We start from the raw sequence: 7,277 nt of genomic DNA on the forward strand, positions 1-7,277 counted from the left end.
AATCTGCTTAAATGCTGAGAGAAGTTGATTGCAGTCCTGTAGACACCGTTTTGTAGGGAACTGTAGAGTTCAATCTGCTTAAATGCTGAGAGAAACTGATTGCAGTCCTGTAGACACCATTTTGTAGGGAACTGTAGAGTTCAATCTGCTTAAATGCTGAGAGAAAATTATTGCAGTCCTGTATACACCATTTTGTAGGAAACTGTAGAGTTCAATCTGCTTAAATGCTGAGAGAAACTGATTGCAGTCCTGTAGATACCGTTTTGTAGGGAACTGTAGAGTTCAATCTGCTTAAATGCTGAGAGAAACTGATTGCAGTCCTGTAGACACAATTCTTTAGGGAACTGTAGAGTTCAATCTGCTTAAATGCTGAGAGAAACTGATTGCAGTCCTGTAGACACCATTTTGTAGGGAACTGTAGAGTTCAATCTGCTTAAATGCTGAGAGAAACTGATTGCAGTCCTGTAGACACCGTTTTGTAGGGAACTGTAGAGTTTAATCTGCTTAAATGCTGAAAGAAACTGGTTGCAGTCCTGTAGACACCGTTTTGTAGGGAACTGCAGAGTTCAATCTGCTTAGATGCTGAGAGAAACTGATTGCAGTCCTGTAGACACCATTTTGTAGGGAACTGTAGAGTTCAAGCTGCTTAAATGCTGAGAGAAACTGATTGTAGTCCTGTAGACACCGTTTTGTAGGGAACTGTAGAGTTCAATCTGCTTAAATGCTGAGAGAAACTGATTGCAGTCCTGTAGACACCGTTTTGTAGGGAACTGTAGAGTTTGGGGGAGACACCCAGAGACGCACTTGCTCACGATTCGCCCTCTGGAGTCATTCAGAAAGCACAGTCCTTGGGAAACAGGATAATTCTCATTGCTTCTTACTGGCCTCATCACGTTTAGTTCCCCTTCCTTTGGCCTCATCTTCAGGAGAAGCCTTGGACTCTGGACCCAGTTCCAGACCTGCTGACACATATGTCAGGTGCGCTTCATCCTTCTCTCCACACCCTAAAATTGACAGCTTGGCTGCTCCACATTCCAATTTAGTCAGGCTTCAGAATTTCACTCCTACAGTTAAACATATCTTAATGTCCTCTCATAAAGCTTCCACTAGAAAACTGTATTCTAGCAAATGGAAAAGGTTTTCCCTCTGGGCTCAAAACAGGAACATTTATCCCTTTTCTGCACCCATCCACTCTATTTTGGAATTTTTGGCGGAACTCTTCCAACAAGGTTCAGCTGCAGCAACCATCAGAGTACAACTCACTGCAGTCTCAAATTTCCACAATGGTGATTCTCTCGAACTTAATGTCACACAGGTTGTGTAGAGCCTTCTTGAAAGGTGCCTCCTTATTAAGACCTCCTTTTAAGGAACCCCTTTCTCCTTGGGATTTAAATTTTGTTTTATCTGACCTGACGTTACCACCTTTTGAACCCTCATCATCTTCAGACCTCAATTTCCTTTCCTGGAAGACCATTTTTCTGGTGGCTATAACATCTGCTAGAAGAGTATCAGAGTTGCAAACTCTATCTATTAAACCACCATATTTGATATTTCATAAGGATAGGGTATCCTTGCGAACTAATCCATCATTTTTACCCAAAGTCTCTTCTTCAGCTAACATAAATCAATCTATTGAGCTTCCAGTGTTCTTTCCTAATCACAGCAACAAGGCAGAATACAACTTACATCAACTAGACGTGCCCAGACAACTCAGATTCTGTTTGCATAGGACCAAAGATTTAAGAAAATCTGACCAGTTATTCGTATCCTTCTCTGATGCAAAAAAGGGTAGCTCAGTTTCAAAAACTACTCTTTCCAACTGGCTCTCAAACTGCATTGCATTCATCTATACCTCAAATAACGGAGATTTACCATTCAAGGTGAAGGCTCATTCCACTAGAGCAATGGCTACATGTTCTGCCTTTCAAGCCAGAATTCTTATGGATAATATTTGTGCAGCAGCTACTTGTCCACTCCTCACACATTTATCACACATTACAAAGTGGATTTGGCCTCCAAGGACAGGGCCTCCTTTGATTCCACGGTGCTTAAAGGTGTACTCCCATGAGCCACACAGGGAAAAGGTGCTAGGGACACTGTCCCATCATTGTAAGAATGAAGGTGAGATAGGACAACATAACATAAAGAAGTTATGTACCCACCATAATGTTCCATATTTGTTGTCCATCTCGCCATTCATTCTTATGAACCCTCCCTCCTTCCCCCTTCCAAAGACTCCTTGTGGACCTGGTGGATGTTTTTACTACCTTCAGAAGTTCTTTGTTTCAGTTTGTTTCTCCTTCCATTGGGGATAGTATATATTATATATATATATATATGTATGTATATATATGGGTCCCCTTCACATGGTCGACAGTTCATATAATCGACACCCATTTGGTCGACAGTTCATTTGGTCGATGAGCAGATTTGCCCCCTTCCCCAATGTTGTGCAACCCTGGAGTTGATATATATAGTTAAGGGGGGTGTGGGGGGCACAGCCCCCCACATTGTGGGGTGTGGGGGGCGAAGCCCCCCACCTAAAATGCTTGTCGATCAAATGAACTGTCGACCAAATAAACTGTCAACCATATGAACTGTCGACCATGTCAGGTAGACCCATATATATACATATATATATATATGTGTGTGTGTGTGTGTGTGTGTGTGTGTGTGTGTGTGTGTGTGTGTGTGTGTGTGTGTGTGTGTGTGTGTGTATGTATATATATATATATATATATGTATATATATATATATATATATATATATATATATATATATATATGTATATGTGTATGTATATATATATATATATATATATATAATATCAAAAACTGCAACAACACCTTTAATCCACTCAAAAGAATATTATAAATGAACAGTCCATATACAACGTGTACATCCATACATTGCATAAAGAAAAATTCCAACTGTAGATTACGTTTTAAAATAATTTCCACGTATATACTCCTTCTTCGTAAATACAAACAATCCGGAATATAGGACGTATATCATAGTCCATAATACTCATTATAACATATCAAACCGTACATCTGTACTACCAAAGTATATTGGTTAAATAAAACTCATATCTCATTCTGAGTTAAAGTTGTAGCATTTCAACGGCACTCGTCACAAGTAATGCAAGGCTGTCTAAACATCCTGTAGACGTACAATATTAAGGTAAAGGGACAGTAACATGATATGTAGCACATATATTCTTCTGCTTACATCTTCAACAGTCGTGCAATTGACATTAGGAATTGTATTGGAGAGTACGAATCCCTATTTTTCAGCACATTATCAAATTGAGTATGGCGCTGTACAACATTACGTCTTTTAGGAGAAGGCGGAGCTCCGCAAGTCATTCTAATGTGAAGTTCCTCAACTCAATCCTGTTCTCTGGCTAATACGGTCATAAGTACATTCAAATCACAGGCTCGATGACCCAGTAGTGCCTTTAGTCTACGATGCCAAGCTTCCACGCTATTCTGTGTACGAGGCAAAAATAGTGTATTTAATTCATTGACATTCCAAAATGACACTGGAAATAATGGTGGGAAACGAGAAAATCCTGTACTTCTAGTGCAAAACTTCCGTAACTTGCCTAAAACGTACCGATCTGAAAAGTAATGCAATAACGATTTCCCTTCTACAGGAAAGATTTCTTTAACGTCCATGAAACACGACAGCACATCACTTTCGGGTACAAATGCTAATGCAACTAAACACTTAACATGCAATTGGAAACTCATATCAGTATTATACAAATGTGAGAGACCCAATTGTTGCACCTTCCTCCAAATATTCTGCCCAAAGTGAAAAAGGCATCCCTTGGACACTACACCTTGCAGATTCAAGTTCACGCTTCGTTTTGCAGTGACTTCAAAGTCACTTAAAATGTACTTAAGGTTTAAGACAAAGCCTTCCTTATCTAGCAGATTTAGAACACAATGCGATCTTGGAGTTAGAATATATAAGTAGGGGGGTGGTGGGTGAAGCCCCCGACATGGGGGTTGTAGATTGGCTTAGCCCCCTGCTTATCTGTAGTTTAGATTAGTTTGTTTGATTTTGGGGGGAGTTTTGTGTATGTTTATGTGTGTACTTTATGTGTAGCGTGGGTACGGGATTTTGAATTTCACGGTTGTGTGTTTTCGAGTTTGTGAGTTGTGGTTCGGCTTTCAGCTTTGTGGTTTCGGAATACTGAAATTCGAGATTTATATATATATATATATATATATATATATATAGTTTTTACAATTCATTTAGTAGTAGCAGCATACAAGATCTGGGGAATTAAACCACTGCATTATGGGATACTTACTTGCCACAAGCCAAGTTTGAGTCTTTCAGCTGTGTATTCAGCTGAGTCAGAGCCGGGAATTGGGTCCGAACCCATCATTATAAGAATGAACGGCAAGATGGACAACAAACATGGAACGTTATGGTGAGTACATAACTTTTTTTGCACATTAGTTGCTTTGGTGCTTGGACTTTGTGTACTGGAAATTATTTAACTTATTTCAGTTGTAAAAGAATTATGAATACATTTAGACTGTTTTTTGTGATAATAGCACAGTTTAGCTTAGTTTAGTTCTGTGGGGATATACTTATTACTAGAAAGTTCAAGTGCTTATTGTGATACATTATCAAGTAGTATGAGTATTTTATTCTGGCTAGTGTTTTTCCCTGACTTGATGGATCCTAACTCTTGTACCCCATCCCCCATCAAATCCAGTTACAGCTAAAAAGCAAATGAAAAAAAAATAAAATAAAATCATGCCTCAGCCTACAGTTAGTGATTGTGTCAAAGCCACTGCTCGGTCCACACACCACTTACCTTTTGCTCTGTCTCCCTCTAGTTAGCTTTTCCAGGCACTATGGAATGCGGTTTAGACACATCCTCTGGGGTCATTCCAGTACCTGGCACAGGTATGGGAGAACCAAACCCTTTTGGTGCAGGAGTAGTCCAGCATGAGACCCCTTGCCAGACTATAGAATATTTTGGGACAGAGTATTATCTAGGTGTAAAGTTCACATGAACAAAATACAGAAGCTTCATCCATCCATACAGTTGATAATCAAATTAAAGCTGTTTATACAGCTGATGCGGTTTCCTTGGCTATGAGTGTTCTGTACAGGGGCAGCCCGTGCTATTGGACTGCGGGACTGCAGCCCAATCAAAACAAAAAGAAATAAAAATAGAAAAAAAAAATTGTTTAAATTTTCGCGGACTTCGCGCATGCGCAGTAGTCCCGACTACTGCGCGTCTATGCGCATGCTCCAGGCAGTCCGGCAGTCCCCATAGGGAAATACAAGGAGACGTCTGTGCACTGACTCGCTGGGATAATGTGTCGGGTCCGGACTGCAACAGCAGCAGTCAGGAATTACAGTCTCGTCGGGAAGGAGTGGAGTTTTGATTTCAGGGATCTCGCGGGTCTTGGAGTATTGCGCGGGCAGGATGTATGTTAGTTGGATATTATGGAGAACGGACAGGTAAGTGTATGGTGCTGTTTACAATGTATGGTACTTGCTGCTTTTATACTTGATTGTGTGTGTATGGTGCTTTTATACTTGATTGTGTGTGTATGGTGCTTTTATACTTGATTGTGTGTGTATGGTGCTTTTATACTTGATTGTGTGTGTATGGTGCTTTTTACTTTTACTGTGTGTGTGTGTGTGTGTGTGTGTGTTTGCTAGCTTTACTTAATTAATGGCTTCAGAAAAGCTTACATTTGCTTATGGCTGCAGGATCTGTGCTAGTGTGCTTTTCTTGTTACATTAACGAACAGGTGCAGGGCAGCTTTCTTTTACTTATTGTCTGCAGTGAAACTGTGCAGGGAGGATTAAACTGGTGTGTGTGTGAGCTAGCTTTACTTATTTAATGGCTGAGCTTTTATTTAACGGCTGCAGGCAGGGTTACAGTTGTTTATGGCATGGCTGCAGGCTCTGTGCTAGTGTGCTTTTCATTTTACATTAACGAACAGCTTTCTTTTACGTATTGGCTGCAGAGAAACTGTGCAGGCAGGATTAAACTTTGTGTGTGTGTGTGTGTGTGTGTGTGTGTGTGTGTGTGTGTGTGTGTGTGTGTGTGTGTGTGTGTGTGTGTGTGTGTGTAAATGCCCCAGGTGCTCATGGTGGTGTGGTTGGGAATACCTCAGGCTTGAACCCTGTACCCTGTATGCAGGTGTTAAAGACTTGAGTTCCCTACCCACCACCATTTGTAAAAAAATTGCAGATTTTTGCCTCATATTTGATCTGATCTGTTCCTCATAATATCTGTGGTTTGTAAAAGTTGTAGTACTTGATATTTGATGGTGTAGTAGTAGCATTGTTGCCTCACAGCTGCAGGTTCTCAGGTTTGATTCTTGGCTGGGGTTCCTTCTTTGTGGGGTCTGTTATATTCTCCCTGTGTTTGTATGGGTTTGCTTTTATTTGATGGTGCACTGGTAGCATTGTTGCCTCACAGCTGCAGGTTCTCAGGTTTGATTCTTGGCTGGGGTTCCTTCTTTGCGGGGTTTGTTATATTCTCCCTGTGTTTGTATGGGTTTGTTTTTATTTGATGGTGCACTGGTAGCATTGTTGCCTCACAGCTGCAGGTTCTCGGGTTTGATTCTTGGCTGGGGTTCCTTCTTTGTGGGGTCTGTATCTTCTCCCTGTGTTTGTGTGGGTTTGCTTTTGTGTCCTCCCATGTTACAAAGACATGTCTGCATTATTTCTTCCTGGGCCTCTGCTGAAAATTGTTTTTTTGTTCCAAGTCAGACTGTCCTGATTAAAAAATGTTAAATAAAATTGACAGGCTTTTGAATTTCAGACTTCAGGTTTCTGAATGTTTAATTCCTTGCATATTTGATGGTGCAGTGGTAGTATTGTTGCCTCACAGCTATAGGTTTTCTGGTTTGATTCTTGGTTGGGGTGGCTTCTGTGTGGAGTCTGCATCTCCTCCCAGTGTTTGTGTGGATTTGCTCTGGTGCCCTGCCATTTTACAAAGACGTGTCTGCAGTATTAATCCCTATGTCTCTGCTGAAAATTGTTTTTGTTCTGTCAGCAGTAAAATTGACAGGCATTTGAATTTCAGACTTCAGGTTTCTGAATGTTTAATTCCTTGCATATTTGATGGTGCAGTGGTAGTATTGTTGCCTCACAGCTATAGGTTTTCTGGTTTGATTCTTGGTTGGGGTGCCTTCTGTGTGGAGTCTGCATCTCCTCCCTGTGTTTCTGTGGATTTGCTCTGGTGCCCTGTCATTTTACAAAGACGTGTCTGCAGTATTAATCCC

The sequence above is a fragment of the Protopterus annectens genome, chromosome 10.part0 (genome assembly GCF_019279795.1).
Source record: "Protopterus annectens isolate FY-2018-M chromosome 10.part0, PAN1.0, whole genome shotgun sequence".
NCBI lineage: Eukaryota > Metazoa > Chordata > Ceratodontiformes > Protopteridae > Protopterus > Protopterus annectens.